General features: G+C 38.8%; 1 long non-coding RNA gene across 1 annotated transcript in view; it reads left to right on the forward strand.

Moving 5' to 3' along the window:
• The window catches only part of LOC147001225 (uncharacterized), a 38563-nt gene extending 21144 nt beyond the window's left edge, over positions 1-17419 (forward strand). The window contains exons 2-3 of the long non-coding RNA XR_015045118.1: positions 12232-12338; positions 16931-17419. This is a non-coding gene — a long non-coding RNA (uncharacterized LOC147001225). The remainder of the gene's footprint in view (positions 1-12231; positions 12339-16930) is intronic.
• Positions 17420-20339: the final 2920 nt, after the last annotated feature.

Genomic DNA, 20339 nt, shown 5'->3' on the forward strand with positions numbered 1-20339 from the left:
TCCAACCTAAAGATATTAAGCACACCATGGCCAGGCGTGGTGGCACATGCCTTTAATCCCAGCACTCGGGAGGCAGAGGCCGGCGAATTTCTGAGTTCAAAGCCAGCCTGGTCTAGAAAGTGAGTTCCAGGACAGTCAGGGCTACACAGAGAAATCCTGTTTCAAAAAACAAACAAACAAAAAAAAACAACAAAAAAAAGCACACCATGAAATTATAAGAAATAGTCTTCATATATATATATATATATGTATATATATATATATATATATGAAACAGGCACACACACACACCACAAAAGTAAATTATTAGGAATCAACAAATACTCCCCATTGCTGTCTCTCAACATCATTGATATCAGTTCTCTGATAAAAAGACCCAGACCATCAGAATGGGAGCAAAAACAGGATCCATGCTTCTGCTGAATCCAAGAAATATAACATGGCATCATAATATCAGGAATAGACATACCTTCAGGGTAATGAAATGGAAAAGGGATTCCTAGAAAATGGACTTAAGTAGCCAGCTTGCAAAACCACTTTAATATCTCACTAAACAGATTTCAAACCAAAAGTAATCAGCTGAGATATGGAAGGATACCAGATACTCATCAAAGGAAAATTCCACCAGGAGGACATTTCAAGCCTTAACTTCCATGCTTATAATACAAGGACACTTTTTTTTCTTTGTTTATTTTTCTTTCTTTTTTTTTTTTTTTTTTTTAGAATTAAGATTTTTTTTGAAAACCAAGCTATTCATTTTTTCTGTGTGTCATTAATGGCTGAGATATTCAGTTGTTTATTGTTTGCCAGCCTAGACAATATATTGTTTGACGTCTTAGATAGAACAATAAGACAACTGCCAGAGGAATACATTGGAAAAGATGTCAAATTATCTTTATTTGTAGATGATAAGATAATATACATAAGTGTTCTTTCTTTTCATAAAGGAAACACTACTATAAGTTAAATCAGATATTGACCCTCATACATTAATAGCAGAATGCTTAAATACCCCACTCTTGACAATAAATAGGCCATCCAGACAAAAACTTGAAATACTAGAGCTAACTGATATAACTAACATATATTTACAGAATATTTTTCTTAAAAACAAAATAATATACCTTCCTCTCAGTACCTGACTAAACTTTCTCCAAAACTGACTACATACTCAGGTATAAAGCAAGTTTCAGTAAAAAGAAGAAAATTAAATAATGTCCTGCATCTTATCTAATCACCATGGACCAAGACTAGATATCACCAATAACAGAAAGCTTACAAGTTCATAGAAACTGAATAAAGTTCTACTGAATGTAAAATTGGTCAAGACAGAAATTACAAAAGAAATGAATACACAACACACCTAAAGTCATGGGACATAAAGAACGTTGTTCTAAGCACTAAGTGGCAAATTTAAAAAAGGAGGGGGGGAGTGTCTCATACTAGTAACTTCAAAGCACACCTCAAAGCTTTAGAACAAAAAGAAAAGTATCACACTGCAAATGAATAAATCAAAATAAATAAGCCCAGGACTGAAATCAGTAAAATAGGAACAATAAGAAAATATATTAAAAAAAAAACCCATGAGTCAAGATTTGATTCTTTAAGCCAATTAGTAAGATCGACAAACTTTTTTCTAAGTTAATTAAAAGCTGAACAGAGAAGATCTAAATTAACAACATTAGAATTAAATAGGGAGATTAACAGCAGAGACCAAAGAAATCCAGAAGAATCAAGGACAGACTTTTAAAAACCTGTACTCTGCCAAATTGAAAAAGTGTAAACATTATCTAACTTAGTTCTCTGCTGATCTTGCCATTTGTCCCTCTGCAAACTGTATATATGATGTAGTTCTTCTTAATAAATTTGCTTGGTATAAGTCATCAGTTTATGCAAGACCTCCTGGTCCCAGCTATTGTTTTTTTATCTTTCTTTTTTATTATTCATTTATTTACTCACTTTATAGCCTGTGCTGGCTATTTTTGTGTCAACTTGACACAGCTGGAGTTATCACAGAGAAAGGAGCTTCAGTTGAGGAAATGCCTCCATGAGATCCAACTGTAAGGCATTTTCTCAATTAGTGATCAAGGGGGAAAGGCCCCTTGTGGGTGGGACCATACCTGGGCTGGTAGTCTTGGGTTCTATAAGAGAGCAGGCTGAGCAAGCCAGAGGAGGCAAGCTAGTAAAGAACATCCCTCCATGGTCTCTGCATCAGCTCCTGCTCCCTGACCTGCTTGAGTTCCAGTCCTGACTTCCTTTGGTGATGAACAGCAGCGTGGAAGTGTAAGCCGAATAAACCCTTTCCTCCCCAACGTGCTTCTTGGTCATGTTTGTGCAGGAATAGAAACCCTGACTAAGACATAGCCCCATCATGCCTCCTCCTATCATTCTTCCTCTCCTTCCAGTCCTACACTTATAAATCCCTTCTTCCATTATCCACCCCTTCTCCGAGGAGAAGGGAAAGTCGCCCTCCTACCCTGGTATATTCAGCTGCAGTTGTACTAAGTGCATCCTCTCCCACTGAGGCCCAAGGGAAGATTTGTGAATCGAATTCAGAAGGGGAAACAAAATAGCAGAGGTGGATGGATGGAGAGAGAAATGATAGGAGAGAGGTTGAGGAGGAAAGGGGGTGAGGATCTGGTGTGGGAACAGGGGGTGTTGGGAGAGGACTGGGAGTGAGAATAGCAATCTATGGAGGCAATTTCTGGGAGCAACTGGAGACTTGGGATAGAGGAAGTCCTAGGGAGCCTGTAGGAGTGACCCTAACTGAAACTACTACCAGATCAAGATATGGATATATTCCTTGTCTTCTCTATTTCTTATCCTTGGTCCTCTAACTCAACACCTTGCTGCTTGGGACTATTATCAGTTACCTGAATGCTGAACTGAGTTGGTCAACCTACTATAGCGTAGCTGCTGTTGTCTTAGAGACTCCCTTCTTCTCCATAAGACATTCTAGGATTCTGCCTGATGTTGCATAGCATGGCATTTGTCCTTTCCTATAGCACAATTCAAGAACACATACTGGAACATAAGTTCTTTTTTCTCCCTTCCTTCCTTCCTTCCTTCCTTTCTTCCTTCCTTCCTTCCTTCCTTCCTTCCTTCCTTCCTTCCTTCCTTCCTTTCTTTCTTTCTTTCTTTCTTTCTTTCTTTCTTTCTTTCTTTCTTTCTTTCTTTCATTTTTAACTTCTTTTTCTCTCATACGTTACACCTTGAATGTAGGTTCTCCTTCTTCCTCTCCTCCCAGTCCCTCCACCACCTTCCTTGACCCCAAGATCAAAATCACTTCTGTACCTCTCCTGTTCTCCCTAAAAAAGAGTAGGCTTCTTAGGGGTATTTACTGAATATAGCCTAATAAGATACAATAAGAAGAGAAACCGGCCTCCTCCGGCCGGACCAGCACCAGGGTAGCTAGAGCTCAGGGTCGGCTGACACCCGCCAGCTACCCACGACCCCTGCTACAAGATTTTGAGACTGCTGGTGAGTGGAACACAGCTTCTGCTCCAATATTTAAACAGTGACAATGACAACAACTAACCCCAGAGATTACCAGATGGCAAAAGGTAAACGTAATAATCTTACTAACAGAAACCAAGACCACTCACCATCACCAGAACCCAGCACTCCCACTTCGCCCAGTCCAGGGCACCCCAACACACCGGAAAAGCTAGAAACGGATCTAAAAGCATATCTCCTGATGATGGTAGAGGACTTCAAGAAGGACTTTAATAACACACTTAAAGAAATACAGGAGAACACTGCTAAACAGGTAGAAGACATTAAAGAGGAAGCACAAAAATCCCTTAAAGAATTGCAGGAGAACACTGCTAAAGAGTTACAAATCCTTAAAGAAAAACAGGATAACACAATCAAACAGGTAGAAGTCCTTAATGAAAAACAGGAAAACACACCCAAACAGATGATGGAAATGAACAAAACCATACTAGACCTAAAAAGGGAAGTAGACACAATAAAGAAAACCCAAAATGAGGCAACACTGGAGATAGAAACCCTAGGAAAGAAATCTGGAACCATAGATACGCCCATCAGCATCAGCAACAGAATACAAGAGATGGAAGAGAGAATCTCAGGTGCAGAAGATTCCATAGAGAACATCAGCACAACAATCAAGGAAAATGTAAAATGCAAAAAGATCCTAACTCAAAACATCCAAGAAATACAGGACACAATGAGAAGACCAAACCTACGGATAATAGGAGTGGATGAGAATGAAGATTTTCAACTCAAAGGACCAGCAAACATCTTCAACAAAACTATAGAAGAAAACTTCCCAAATCTAAAGAAAGAGATCCCCATGAACATACAAGAAGCCTACAGAACTCCAAATAGACTGGACCAGAAAAGAAATACCTCCCGACACATAATAATCAGAACAACAAATGCTCTAAATAAAGATAGAACACTAAAAGCAGTAAGAGAAAAAGGCCAAGTATCATATAAAGGCAAGCCTATCAGAATTACACCAGATTTTTCACCAGAGACTATGAAAGCCAGAAGATCCTGGACGGATGTTATACAGACACTAAAAGAACACAAATTCCAGCCCAGGCTACTATACCCAGCAAAACTCTCAATTAACATAGATGGAGAAACCAAAGTATTCCACGACAAAACCAAATTCACACATTATCTCTCCACGAATCCAGCCCTTCAAAGGATAATAACAGAAAAAAACCAATACAAGGACAGGAACCACGCCCTAGAAACAACAAGAAGGTAATCCCTCAACAAACCTAAAAGAAGACAGCCACAAGAACAGAATGCCAACTTTAACAACAAAAATAACAGGAAACAACAATAACTTTTCCTTAATATCTCTTAATATCAATGGACTCAACTCCCCAATAAAAAGACATAGACTAACAAACTGTCTACACAAACAAGGCCCAACATTTTGCTGCTTACAGGAAACTCATCTCAGAGAAAAAGATAGACACTACCTCAGAATGAAAGGCTGGAAAACAATTTTCCAAGAAAATGGTATGAAGAAACAAGCTGGAGTAGCCATTCTAATATCTGATAAGATTGACTTCCAACCCAAAGTCATTAAAAAAGACAGGGAGGGACACTTCATACTCATCAAAGGTAAAATCCTCCAAGAGGAACTATCAATCCTGAATATCTATGCTCCAAATAAAAAGGCAGCCACATTCATTAAAGAAACTTTAGTAAATCTCAAAGCACACATTGCACCTCATACAATAATAGTGGGAGACTTCAACACACCACTTTCACCAATGGACAGATCGTGGAAACAGAAACTAAACAGGGACACAGTGAAACTAACAGAAGTTATGAATCAAATGGATCTGGCAGATATCTACAGCACATTCTATCCTAAAACAAAAGGATATACCTTCTTCTCAGCACCTCATGGTACCTTCTCCAAAATTGACCACATAATTGGTCACAAAACAGGCCTCAACAGATACAAAAATATTGAAATTGTCCCATGCATCCTATCAGATCTCCATGGACTAAGGCTGATCTTCAATAACAAAATAAATAATAGAAAGCCAACCTTCACGTGGAAACTGAACAACACTCTTCTCAATGATACCTTGGTCAAGGTAGGAATAAAGAAAGAAATTAAGGACTTTTTAGAGTTCAATGAAAATGAAGCCACAACATACCCAAACTTATGGGACGCAATGAAACCATTTCTAAGAGGGAAACTCATAGCTCTGAGTGCCTCCAAAAGGAAACTAGAGAGAGCACACATTAGCAGCTTGACAACATACCAAAAAGCACTAGAACAAAAGGAAGCAAATTCACCCAAGAGGAGTAGACGGCAGGAAATAATCAAACTCAGGGGCGAAATCAACCAAGTGGAAACAAGAAGAACTATTCAAAGAATCAACCAATCAAGGAGCTGGTTCTTTGAGAAAATCAAGAAGATAGATAAACCCTTAGCCAGACTCACTAGAGGGCACAGGGAAAGCATCCTAATTAACAAAATCAGAAACGAAAAAGGAGACATAACAACAGATCCTGAAGACATCCAAAACACCATCAGATCCTTCTACCAAAGGCTATACTCAACAAAACTGGAGAACCTGGATGAAATGGAGAAGTTCCTAGACAGATACCAGGTACCAAAGTTGAATCAAGATCAGGTTAATGATCTAAACAGCCCTATATCCCCCAAAGAAATAGAAGCAGTCATTAATAGTCTCCCAACTATAAAAAGCCCAGGACCAGATGGGTTTAGTGCAGAGTTCTATCAGACTTTCAAATAAGATCTAATCCCAGTTCTTCACAAACTATTCCACAAAATAGAAACAGAAGGTACTCTACCCAACTCATTCTATGAAGCCACAATTACTCTGATACCTAAACCACAAAAAGACCCAACAAAGATAGAAAACTTCAGACCAATATCCCTTATGAATATTGATGCAAAAATCCTCAATAAAGTTCTTGCTAACTGAATCCAAGAACACATCAAAACAATCATCCATCCTGACCAAGTAGGTTTCATCTCAGGGATGCAGGGATGGTTCAATATATAGAAATCCATCAACGTAATCCAGTATATAAACAAACTCAAAGACAAAAACCACATGGTCATCTTGTTAGATGCTGAAAAAGCATTTGACAAGATCCAACACCCATTCATGATAAAAGTCTTGGAAAGATCAGGAATTCAAGGCCCATACCTAAACATGATAAAAGCAATCTACAGCAAACCAGTAGCCAACATCAAAGTAAATGGTGAGAAGCTTGAAGCAATCCCTCTAAAATCAGGGACTAGACAAGGCTGTCCCCTTTCTCCATACCTATTCAACATTGTACTTGAAGTCCTAGCCAGAGCAATTCGACAACAAAAGGAGATCAAAGGGATACAAATTGGAAAAGATGAAGTCAAAATATCACTTTTTGCAGATGATATGATAGTATATATAAGTGACCCTAAAAATTCCACCAGAGAACTCCTAAGCCTGATAAACAGCTTCGGTGAAGTAGCTGGATATAAAATTAACTCAAACAAATCAATGGCCTTTCTCTACACATAGAATAAACAGGCTGAGAAAGAAATTAGGGAAACAACACCCTTCTCAATAGTCACAAATAATATAAAATATCTTGGCGTGACTCTAACTAAGGAAGTGAAAGATCTGTATAATAAAAACTTCAAGTCTCTGAAGAAAGAAATTCTAGAAGAACTCAGAAGATGGAAAGATCTCCCATGCTCATGGATTGGCAGGATCAACATTGTAAAAATGGCTATCTTGCCAAAAGCAATCTACAGATTCAATGCAATCCCCATCAAAATTCCAAATCAATTCTTCAACGAATTAGAAAGTGCAATCTGCAAATTCATCTGGAATAACAAAAAACCTAGGATAGCAAAAACTCTTCTCAAGGATAAAAGAACCTCTGGTGGAATCACCATGCCGGACCTAAAGCTTTACTACAGAGCAATTGTGATAAAAACTGCATGGTACTGGTATAGTGACAGACAAATAGACCAATGGAATAGAATTGAAGACCCAGATATGAACCCACACACCTATGGTCACTTGATCTTCGACAAGGGAGCTAAAAACATCCAGTGGAAGAAAGACAGCATTTTCAACAAATGGTGCTGGCACAACTGGTTGTTAACATGTAGAAGAATGTGAATCAATCCATTCCTATCTCCTTGTACTAAGGTCAAGTCTAAGTGGATCAAGGAACTGCACATAAAACCAGAGACACTGAAACTTATAGAGGAGAAAGTGGGGAAAAGCCTTGAAGATATGGGCACAGGGGAAAAATTCCTGAATAGAACAGTAATGGCTTGTGCTGTAAGATCGAGAATTGACAAGTGGGACCTCATGAAACTACAAAGCTTCTGCAAGGCTAAAGACACCATCAATAAGACAAAAAGACCACCAACAGATTGGGAAAGGATCTTCACCTATCCTAAATCAGATAAGGGACTAATATCCAATATATATAAAGAACTCAAGAAGGTGGACTCCAGAAAGTCAAATAACCCCATTAAAAAATGGGGCTCAGAACTGAACAAAGAATTCTCACCTGAAGAATACCGAATGGCAGAGAAGCACCTGAAAAAATGTTCAACATCCTTAATCATCAGGGAAATGCAAATCAAAACAACCCTGAGATTCCACCTCACACCAGTCAGAATGGCTAAGATCAAAATTTCAGGTGACAGCAGATGCTGGCGAGGATGTGGAGAAAGAGGAACACTCCTCCATTGTTGGTGGGATTGCAAGCTTGTACAACCACTCTGGAAATCAGTCTGGCGGTTCCTCAGAAAATTGGACATAGTACTACCTGAGGATCCAGCAATACCTCTCCTGGGCATATATCCAGAAGATGTCCCAACCGGTAAAAAGAACACATGCTCCACTATGTTCATAGCAGCCCTATTTATAATAGCCAGAAGCTGGAAAGAACCCAGATGTCCCTCAACAGAGGAATGGATACAGAAATTATGGTACATTTACACAATGGAGTACTACTCAGCTATTAAAAAGAATGAATTTATGAAATTCCTAGCCAAATGGATGGACCTGGAGGGCATCATCTTGAGTGAAGTAACACAATCACAAAAGAACTCACACAATATGTATTCACTGATAAGTGGATATTAGCCCAAAACTTAGGATACCCAAGATATAAGATACAATTTGCTAAACGCATGAAACTCAAGAAGAATAAAGACCAAAGTGTGGACACTGTGCCCCTTCTTAGAATTGGGAACAAAACACCCAGGGAAGGAGTTACAGAGACAAAGTTCGTAGCTGTGATGAAAGGATGGACCATTTAGAGACTGCGGTATCCAGGGATCCATCCCATAAGCAGCTTCTAAACGCTGACACCATTGCATACACTAGCAAGATTTTGCTGAAAGGACCCAAATATAGCTGTCTCTTGTGAGACGATGCCGGGGCCTAGCAAACACAGGAGTGGATGTTCACAGTCAGCTATTGGATGTATCACAGGGCTCCCAATGGAGAAGCTAGAGAAAGTAACCAAGGAGCTAAAGGGATCTGCAACCCTATTGTTGGAACAACATGATGTACTAACCAGAACCCCGGAGCTCTTGTCTCTAGCTGCCTATGTATTGAAAGATGGCCTAGTCGGCCATCAATGGAAAGAGAGGCCCATTGGACTTGCAAACTTTATATGCCCCAATATAGGGGAATGCCAGGGCCAAAAGAATGGGAATGGGTGGGTAGGGAAGTGTGGGGTGCTATGGGGGACTTTTGGGATAGCATTGGAAATGTAATTGAGGAAAATATGTAATAAAAATATTAAAAATTTAAAAAAAAAGCATGTGAACACTCTATGGGTTCACAGTCAATGACTTGCAGTCTCAAGAGATTCTGTATTCACCTGGGATGTCCTCAAATCTCAGAAACTACTTTTTCTTTAATAAAAGCAAGTTCTCCTTTCAAAAAAAAAAAAAAAGATGCAATAAGACTGGATTTAAACCCTCCTGTCACTGCTAGATGTGGCAACTCAATAGGAGCCAAATTGTCCCAGGCACAGGCAAGCAAGTCAGAGACAGCCCCTACTCTCATTGTTGGGAGTTCCATAATAACACCAACCTATACAACCATAAGTATACATAGAGGACCTAATACAGATGCATACAAGGTCTGTGTTTGTCATTTCAGTTTCTGTGAGCCTCTATGAGCCCTGTTTTGTTGATTCTGCAGGCCATGTTCTTGTGATGTCCTCAGCAATTTTGTGTCCTACAATCCTTCCTCCCTTCCTTTGAGGGGTTCCTCTGGCTCTTCCTACTCTTTTGCTATAGGTTTCTGAATCTGTTCCAACCAGTGGCTCAATGACACCACTCTGATGACAATTGGGCTAGGCTCCAATCTATGTATATAGCAGAATATCATTAAAAATCCTTTCCCTTTTTTCTTTGCCAGTCATTTTGGGTTCTATCTTGTGTCTCTAGAATATTCTGCCTCTGGTTTCTAGCCCTTTAGGCAGTGTAAGGCATGGGATCCTTCTCATTGTATGGGTTACAAGTTGAACCAGTTATGGGTTGACCACTCCCAGAAGTTCTATGCTATAATTGCCAAATTCTTCTTCTTCTTCTTTAAACTGATTTTATTTGAGAATTTCACACATTGATGTGATACATTTTTTATTATATTCATCCCTGCTCTCATTTTCCTAGACACCCTCTCATACCCATTACTTTCTTTCAAACCTCATACTCATTTTTATTATTTATAATCCACTGATTCTAATTTTAGAGACCAAGTCTCTGAAAGAACAAATTGTTGGATTGCTTTTTCCTCCACAGGTGTCTGGTGATCCTTTTCTTCATCTCTGCTGGAATGCTCACTGGTTTGATTTTGTATAGGTCTTTTATTTTATTTTATTTTATTTTATTTTATTTTCTATTTGATATTTTCTTTATTTACATTTCAAATGTAAATAAATAACTTTTCTAGTTTCCCCTCCAAAAACCTCCTATAGCTTTGCCCCCCCCCCCCGCCCTGTCACCAACCCACCCATTCCTGCTTCCTGTCCCTGGCATTCCCCCATTCTGGGACATGCAGCCCCATAGGAGGAACAACAATAGGAACTAACCAGAGCTCCCTGGGACTAAACCACCAACCAAAGAAAACACATGGTGGAACTCATGGCTTTAGGTGCATATGTAGCAGAGTATGGCCTAGTCGGTCATCAATGGGAGGAGAGGCCCTTGATCCTGTATAGGTCTTTATATAGATAGCCACAGATCCTGTGAGTTCATATGTGCAATAGCCATGTTGTATTCAAAAGATACTAATATTCAGACATCCTTATTCTTTTAAAGTCAGTTTCTGCCTCTTCTATGATGATCCCTGAGCCTTGGGTGGCAATGTGGGGAGGGGTAACATAGGTGTCTCATTTGAGGCTAGGTTTAGTTACTGTCTTCATTTGGTTTTCCATTGCTGTGAAGAGGCATCATGACCAAGACAACTCTTATAAAGGCAAATATTTAGTTGGGGATAGCTTACAATTTCAGAGGTTTTGTTAATTATCATTATGGCCAGAAGCATGGCAGCATGTAGCAGACGAGACATGTAGCTGGAGGAGCTGAGAATTTTACATCATGATCCAAAGGCAGCCAGAAAGAGGCTATCCCACTGGTCATGGCTTGATCATATATATAAAACCCCAAAGCCTGCCTCCACAATGACACACTTTTTCCAACAAGGTTACACCTCCTAATAGTGTCACTTCCTATGGGCCTATTCAGGAGGAGGGTGGTGAATACATTCAAACTACCACATTCTACTCCATGAACTCCATAAATATATCATAATGCAAAATGAAATTAGTTCAATTCTAAAAATCCACTTTATCTATAAAAGTTCCAAATAGCTTAAAAGTCCAGAGTTCAAAGTATCTTCTGAAACTCAGGCTATCTCTTAACTGCAATCCTCTGTAAAATCACATACTTTCAATACACAATGGCATAGGATACACATTACCATGCCACAGTGTTTTCAAAGAAGCACAGAGAGGAAATACTGGGCCAAAGCAAGACTGAAAACCATCTGGGCAAACTCCAGACACTGCGTCAGGCATATCTGACATAATGCTATTCAGATCTCTAACTCTTTTCAGCTTTGTTGACTGCAGCACACTTCTTTCTTTTGGGCTGGTTCTATTCCCTGTTAGCCACTTTTCTTAGCAGGTATTCCACAGGCTCTGGCATCTCTAACACCTTGGAGTCTCCTTGGCAATTTAGGCTTCACCTTCACAGCTTCATGCAATGGCCTCTCTTGGCCTCCACTCCCCTGGCACATACCTAGCCTCAGCAGCTTTCCTTAGTTACGTAGTAAGTTTCCATAACCTCTTTCACAACTTAGCCTCTGTGTCTCCATACAGGGATACCTTGCCACAACCTAACCTTAAGAGCTTTACTAAGTAACAGAGGGAGATTCTATCCATGATTCTAAATCCAGAACCATGTGGCCAAACTGCCAAGTTCTGCTGCTTGCTGGGGCTGGAACACTGTCTGCTTGTTCAAGTATATCTTTACCAGCTGTCTATTTTCCATGATTTCCTTCACTGCCTAAGCTTGGCTATCCTGGAACTTGTTCAGTAGACCAGGATGGTTATGAACTCAGAGAAGTTCATGCTTCTGTCTTCTAAGTGCTGAGGTTAAAGGCTTCTTCTGGGATTAAAGGTATGTGCTTTCACACTTGTACCTAAGGTTTTAATTTCTTTTTATTATAGAACTTTATTAGTATGGCCACTATGCCTCAAGATATGGATCAAAGGCAAGTTGTCATCCTGTCTCAAGATCAGGATCATGGGTATGACCCCTGCTGAGTTCTGCATGGGTATGTAAAGGACATGGTTTCCTGCCCCTGGAACAGAGGCAGCAAGGTGTGAGCCTCCATGATTGTTGATGGTTGCTGTGGGCATAAGGCTTGTTTGTGTAATAATGTACATATTTTCATGTTTCTCTTATGAGGAATAACTTCCCTGTTAACATTAATCACTCCATGGTAATCAGAGACAGCACAAGTCCAGGTGGTGAAGGTGTGGCTAATATCTCAACAAAATGGTAAATGCTAGGACATTCAGGACAGCTCTTATGGCTGTGGAAAAGAACTCTAAAAGCATGAGTTTCAAAAATATATAATTTCCCAACTATGAAAAAGTATAAGGATGCAATATGAATTGTATAAAGAGCTTCACAGATCTAAAGGAACAGAGGCAGCTACAATATGAGCCAGTTTGTCAGAAAGAAACTAAGACAAGCAGATAAAATTGTAGTCAGATTCCTGAGTTCAAGATCAGCTTAAGACAGAGTGAATTTAGATCTAGGCATGGTCAGAATGGTAACTATGGGGTGGTGTCACACCCAGCTATCTTATTGTCTGTGTTTGTGTTTGCTGTCTCTTCCTAAATATCAAGTGGCTAATGTCATGGAATCATGGAATGCTGCTGATTCCTGGGATCCTCAAGAGGGAATCTGGAATAAATAACGAAGTTGATATATAAATAAAAAAACTTTGCATTTGGTCTACATAAGATGAGCCATCAGAAAGAAAAAAAATAAAAACCTCTTTATAATTTTTTCCTCAAGTGAGAGCTGAACAGTCTGGAGATCTCTGGAGAGCAAACACAAATCTTTTAGAAAAATTCACAAGAATTTATTTTTTCTACCAGGATTTCTGATTTTTGTTGGAAAATCCATGTAGAGCAAACCACAGCTTGTTTAGAAATTTATATAACTCTTTTAGAATTGTTTTTTATAACAGGATTTCTGACCTCCCAAGAATGACTTGGAGAGCTGACACAGCTCTTTTAGAATGTTCTCTAGCAGCTATCCAGACAGAGAAGGCTGTATGAAGAACAAACATAGCTTTTTTAGAATTTTTTTCTTGGTTTCTAATTTTGATTAGAAAGCTCAAGAATTACTTTTAGAATTTTAGAAGATCTGAGTTTTTTTTTTTTTTTTTTTATAGAAGCCTTTCTGACTTTGGTCAGAAAACCCACGAGTTATCCAGAGAGCTTTTAAAACTTTTACTAGCAAAGAGAGCTGTCTGAACCAGAGAAAGCTGCTTCATGTAGAAAGCAAGCTGTCTGAACCAGAGAGTATTTTAGATTAGCAAGAACTAACCAGTACCCCGGAGCTCTTGACTCTAGCTGCATATGTATCAAAAGATGGCCTAGTTGGCCATCACTGGAAAGAGAGGCCCAATGGACATGCAAACTTTATATGCCCCAGTACAGGGGAACACACCAGGGCCAAAAAAATGGGAATGGGTGGGTAGGGAAGTGAGGGGGAGGGTATGGGGTACTTTTGGGATAGCATTGGAAATGTAATTGAGGAAAATACATAATAAAAAAAATTAAAAAAAAAGCTGTCTAGAGCAGATCAGAGCACACACACACACACACACACAGAGAGAGAGAGAGAGAGAGAGAGAGAGAGAGAGAGAGAGAGAGAGAAGCAATCTGAAAAGCTGTCCCCAGAAGACTACAGAGCCATGACCAATCTAGAGAGCTCTCTAGAGAGCCACGTTAAGCACAAGCTGCCAGCTTGGACCCACCATTTAACTCTGTGTTTAAGTGTTTCAACACTCTCAAACACCCTTTCTCTCAGGAACCTAAACCTAGCCAAGGCTTGCTCTTGGCAGCCCTCTATTTCTGAACTGTAGTTCATTCCATATATAGTCAAGTTGACAACCAAGAACAGCCATCATAATCCAACCCTTGTCAACTTGATACACAATCATATTTCCTTATGCCCAAACGAAAACAATAACTAGGTCATAATAATGTTAACATGATGCCACTTTTCTTGTATAATCATACACAGATAGTAAATTTAGAATACTTGGCAATGTTCCTTGGGGAACATCCTTTTCACAAGATGTAAGCTTAGCATCATTGTGGAATCTTGACCTGAGATGACCAATTCCTTAATTCTATTTAATATCTTTAATTGGTTTATCTCCTTGAACACAGGATTTAGCTCCATTCTATTTCCTGGTGCTCCTTCAACTCTTGAACCATACATTTTGTATTTTTCCTTTCTCAGCTTACTATGCTTGATCAGAACATAAGACCATAAGATTTTAGTTTATAAGAGTGAACCACAGAACAGAGTCTATGCTAGACTGTTTTGAGATTTGCTTTGCCAATGAAATTAACCTAAATTTCTTCACTTTAGCCACAGGCAGATTCTTCAAACAAGGGCAAAAGCAACCTGATTTCTTTTCCAAATTATCACAAGAACTATCTCTAAGTAACATATTAAAATTCTCCTTTGAAAACTCTTGAGACACACCCCCACAGTTTAATCATCTTCAGCATGAATGTCTTTCATGTTTCTACTATCATGTGTCATTAAGCTCCACTTAGACATCTGTTTTCCTCATCCAAAGCCCCCAAATCCACATTCCTCCAAACAAAAGCACTCTCTGGCCTATCACAGCAATACCCTTCTCCTGGTACCAACATCTGTCTTAATTTGGGTTTCCAGTACTGTGAAGAGACATTATAACCACAACAACTCTTATACAAAAGGCAAATATTTAATTGGGGCTGGATTACAGTTTCAGAGGTTTAGATCATTACCATCATAATGGGAAGCATGGCAACATATAGGCAGACATGGTGCTGGAGGAGTCAAGATATCTACATCTTAGTCCAAAGGCAGCCAGAAGGGGACTCTCTCATTGGGAAGGTATTGAGTATATGTATAAATAAAATTATATCTATATATATGTTTGGATGAGGGGTGAAAGCTTCACTAATCCATGGGTATAGAGATAAGTCTTTAGAAGGCAGTTTGAGGCCATATTCATTTAGCAAAATAAGAGTACTAGATTTTCCCCTAAGGCACAGAGCATATCTATCAACAGATTCTTGGTAAAGTTTAAAAACAAATTATGAAGTTCTTTCTATCATTCATGCCTCCTCGAATCCAAAGTGAAGACTTTTGGCTAACTCCATTTCATTAATGCCATATTACAACAGTGGCTCTGTCATGCAAAGCCAGTCATTATTGTAGCTTGCAGGGTTAATAAGACTGCTGATGAGTTTTCTCCCTCAGCAATTTGCATATCACCTTCTAGTACTGTGAAGAGCAGCTAGTAAGAAAGTCTCTCTCACGTTAGTACCAGTTTGATTTCTCCATCTACTGTTGCCAAAGTCTGTGTTGTCTTCAGCAGTAGGGTCTTACAGTCACGTTTTGTGGGCAACTAAGAACAATTGTAATAGCCTATATTGATTTGGGGACACAGTGACAACAACTTGAAAGAGAGGTGTCTTATAACTGGCACTAGACTCTTTGTTTGATAAACTATGACTTCTGGGAGAAACATTACCTCACATAACAGGGTTTATAAAGTTCATTTTAAAATTGAGTCTCAGAAGTAATATACCATCACTCCCATTATAAACCCAGAGTAAGCTCTAAATTACTATGGAAGGATAAAACACAAAGTACAAGCCCAGAAAACATACATCACCAAAGACCTTCTGAGAGAAGTAGCCAGCACAGAAAAGGACCCCAGAGATATTTAATACAGATTTAACTAATCAAGTTTACATATAACATATTATGTAACTAATTAAGTATGTAATTAATTTTCATTCAAATATTTTAAAAATACAAGGTAGTCACTAATAGTTTGGAAACCAGATTTTTTTGGGAGGCTTGCTTTTGTCATACTTAGGAGAAGAGAGGCTGCTAAGAGTTTGGAGCCATTTCACTGTGTGTCTTTCCTTCCTTCCTTCCTTCCTTCCTTCCTTCCTTCCTTCCTTCCTTCCTTCCTTCCTTCCTTCCTTCCTTCCTTCCTTCCTCTCTCTCTCTCTCTCCCTCTTCTTTCTTTCTTTCTTTCTTTCTTTCTTTCTTTCTTTCTTTCTTTCTTTCTTTCTTTCTTTCTTTCTTTCTTTCTTTCTTTCTTTCTCTCTCTCTCTCTCCTCTCTCTCTCTCTCCCTCCTCTTTCTCTCTCTCTCTCTCTCTCTCTCTCTCTCTCTCTCTCTCTCCCTCCCTCCCTCCCTCCCTCCCTCCCTTCCTTCCTTCCTTCCTTCCTTCCTTCCTTCCTTCCTTCCTTCCTTCCTTTCTTTCTTCCTGTGTACATTTTCTGTTTTTTTTTTTCTGTTATATCCATGAGTACTTCTATAGAAGTAGTTGGAATATTTTTCTATTCCTTTTGTAAGTCATACCATGCAAGAATTAAGTATAAATTTTTATGGCTTTGTTGTTGTCTTCTGAGTATGTGAATGTAAGAGTGCTAAGTCTATTATATTTTTATTTTAAGCTTTAATATAGATATGAGTTCAGAAAGCCTCTGTAAGTAATTTCTTATATCTACATATAAGAAGTATACATCTCCGTATCTACATGTTATTAGGGTCAAAAAATTTCTGTCCCTCCAATTAAGAATATTTTCCTTTGCCTCTCTTCCAGATTGAAGTAGTGAAGAAGATCCCTGAGGCTCCATTAAAGGAAAATAGGAAATCCTGGGGAAGAACTTGTCTTCCTCAACATTCCTACGAATCATTCAAGCTTCTCTTTCCAGTTCCACTTTATCTTCAGCATTCTGAGGAAGATGATAGATGGGATGGAAATGATATAGCTGTTCATCAAAATGAAAAATTAAAAACGTGGGCAAAATCAGATGACTAATAAGTCTCTGTACCATTTGTAAAGGTGTGTAATAGACTTTTCTTGGGAACACACACACACACACACACACACACACACACACACACACACACAGGCACATACCTATGTAATTGCCCCAGATAAAGAACTGATGATAAAGCAAATTATGGATACCACCAAAGTCTAACTTGGTGAGCCTGTGAGCTTTATTGCAGTTACTTAAGAAAACGTGTGTGTGTGAGGTTTCTTACAAGACCAGAAATGACTCAAAGACTGCTGCATCACCAGAGCCCTCCCCAGCATGGGTAACCATTCACAAAAGCTGTAGATGCAGAATCACCTATACAGCCTTCAGGAAGGGCACTAGCCTGGAGAGTGCCTTGCCATGTGGCTTAGTAGGTCTGTGCCTCTTTCAGGCAACTGAGCTGCAGGTGTTTCTTTTAGCTGTTTAGCTAGTCTCTGCTGCTTTCAGGCTGTTTTCCTGGTTCCTATTTCTTCTAGGAAGCTGGGCTTCTCTGAGAGTCTTTGTAACTTATTTTGTCTTATAAAGTGACAATAAATCATCTCTGTTATTTATGTACTCCTGGGGAAGGAGGAACCTAATAAATCTGGTAAGTTTCAGGAACCTCCCAAAGTTATTTTGAGTTATTTGCTTTCTTAATGAGTTCTTCTGCAGAATGGGATGTTTCAGTCTGGGAGGAAACTGTTACTCAACAAAAGGGCTGCAAATAATTTGAATACTTACTGATTTTTATAATGCACTTTGTAGCACAGGGCTTCTTGAATATACCCTTGAGAAACTTTCTGTGAATCAATGACACATCCTTTAGTACATATTTTTAAAAGTGATGCTATTTTGATGACTACACTATGCTAAGGACATAAATGATTATTCATTAGAATTTCCCATTTTGGGAGAATTATTGGCCAGGTCCCAAAGTGTATGATTGTCACTGGAGACTGTTTTCATCCTTTTCAAGCTGTTCATTGAATTGCTTTGATCCTTTTAAACATAAAGTTCTAAAGTTAAATTTAGTACACGTAGGGAAAAGGCTCCTTGGTGTAAAGCAAACAGCTACTAGAAAGTGAAAAACGTAGTTTCCCCAAAGGCTTTGAATTAAATTTCAATTCAATTTCATTAACACCCACTGAATGCCTGTAGGGGGCAGAACATTGTGCTAGGCATTAGAACTAGAAATATACAGAGATTCAAGAAGGTCTCAGAGTTAATTTATGAATTTGTATGGCCAAAAGTCAGAGGTCTATAGATTATACTTCTTTGAAGACAGTATTTCCTTTGATAAATGCTCATAATAGTGTTTAGCCTGATGGGAAACTTCAAGGGAATTTAAGGACAGAAACCAGTCTCCTTTGAGCCTTAACTTTGGATTGAAAGGGGTATTCATTATATCAATATATGGCTTAAATAACAGCAAAGGATAGTATAAAAATTAAGTTGAAATTAGTTTTTAAAAGGCCTACTTATAAGCTTCAGCAGTATAGATTTGGAACATGCTTACTTTTAAATGTCATTCTAAGAGGTAATAGAGGAGGTAGTTTCTCCTTTAGTATCATTAGGAACCATGGAAACCTGAGATAGATAGATAGATAGAGAGAGAGAGAGAGAGAGAGAGAGAGAGAGAGAGAGAGAGAGAGAGAGAGAGAGAAACAGTCAGAACTGGTGTGATTCCCCACCTAAATACCTCCAGAGACACAAGCTTCTCCTCTTAGAGTGTGTCCAATGTGCACAGTCATTTTTTGCTAGTGATAAAGAAAGGAATCCCCGAAAATAAGTTTTCCTGAGGACATATACCTGCCTGCTGTGTGCCTGAGATACAGTTGTCTGTAACAGGTCTCATACACGAAAGCAGCCTCTCAGTTGGTCCTTTTGATTCTGTAGATTTTTTAAAATAAAAAGAAACTTCAAGTTAGCACTGCACCAGCATCCTTCATTGGGTAGAATTTCCCCTTCTACTGCATTTTTGTTGTTGTTGTTGAATAGCAGATGGCAACATCTGTGGGTCTGTTTCTAGACTTTAGTTGTCTTAGTTTTTCTTTTTGTTTATCTTTGCATCTATCCCAAACTGCCTTAACTATCAAGATTTAAAATTAAGTCTTTCTATCTCAGAGACTTCCTATTCTTTTGAATGTTTTTCTTTAGTGTAGTTCTAGGTACTTTAAAGTTCATATTTATTTTGAATTTAATTGACAAAAAAATGTACACAGAGATTTTAACTAGACTGTAATTTAAATATTAGAGCATTTGAGGCTATATCAAAATTTACAAGCTGACTTTTTAAAATTTCAGTTGTGAAATGTTATACACCTGTATAAATGGTTTTTATTCTTCTCATGAATATATTCTATATAGAATACTATTATAACTTCCTTTGGATTTATTTCTAGTTTTAAATTAAAAATTTAAATTTAAGAAAACATTTTTATTACTCTCATGTGAAAATATGATTTATTGTTGAGAATAGTTTTCACTATCCTGGGTTTTTTATCGTTCCAAGTGAATTTGAGAATTGTTCTTTCTATCTCTGTGAAGAATTGAGCAGGAATTTTGGTAGGGTTGCATTGAATCTGTAGATTGATTTGATATGATGGCCATTTTTATGATGTTAATCCTCCCAATCCATGAGCATGGGAAATCTTTCCATTTTCTGAGGTCTTCTTCAGCTTCTTTCTTCAGAGACTTGAAGTTCTTGTACAGAACTTACACTTACTTGGTTACAGTCTTCTGGGGGAATCAACACCCCCAACCTCAAACTTCAATACAGAGCAACAGTGATAAAAACCACATGGTATTGGTACTGAGAGAGGCAGGTAGATCAATGGAATAGAATTGCAGCTGAAGGGGTTTGCAACCCCATGGGAAGAACAACAGTATCAATCAACCAGACCTTCCAGATACCCTAGGGACTAAACCATAAACCAAAGAATACATATGGAGGGACCCATGACTCCAACTGCTTATGTAGCAGAGGATGGTCTTGTAGGGCATCAATGGGAGGGGCCATTGGTCCTGCGAAATCATGATGCCCTAGCATAGGGAAATGCTAGGGTGGTGAGGTGGGAGTGGGGGTGTGTGGGTGGGTGGGTACAGGGTGCACCTTCATAGAATCAGAGGGGAGGGGGCATGGGATAGGGGATTTTTGGTGGGGAAACCAAGAAAGGGGATAGCATTTGAGATGTAAATAAATAAAAT

This window comes from Mus caroli, unplaced genomic scaffold, assembly GCF_978045245.1.
Source record: "Mus caroli unplaced genomic scaffold, Mus_caroli_1 scaffold_14, whole genome shotgun sequence".
Lineage (NCBI taxonomy): Eukaryota > Metazoa > Chordata > Mammalia > Rodentia > Muridae > Mus > Mus caroli.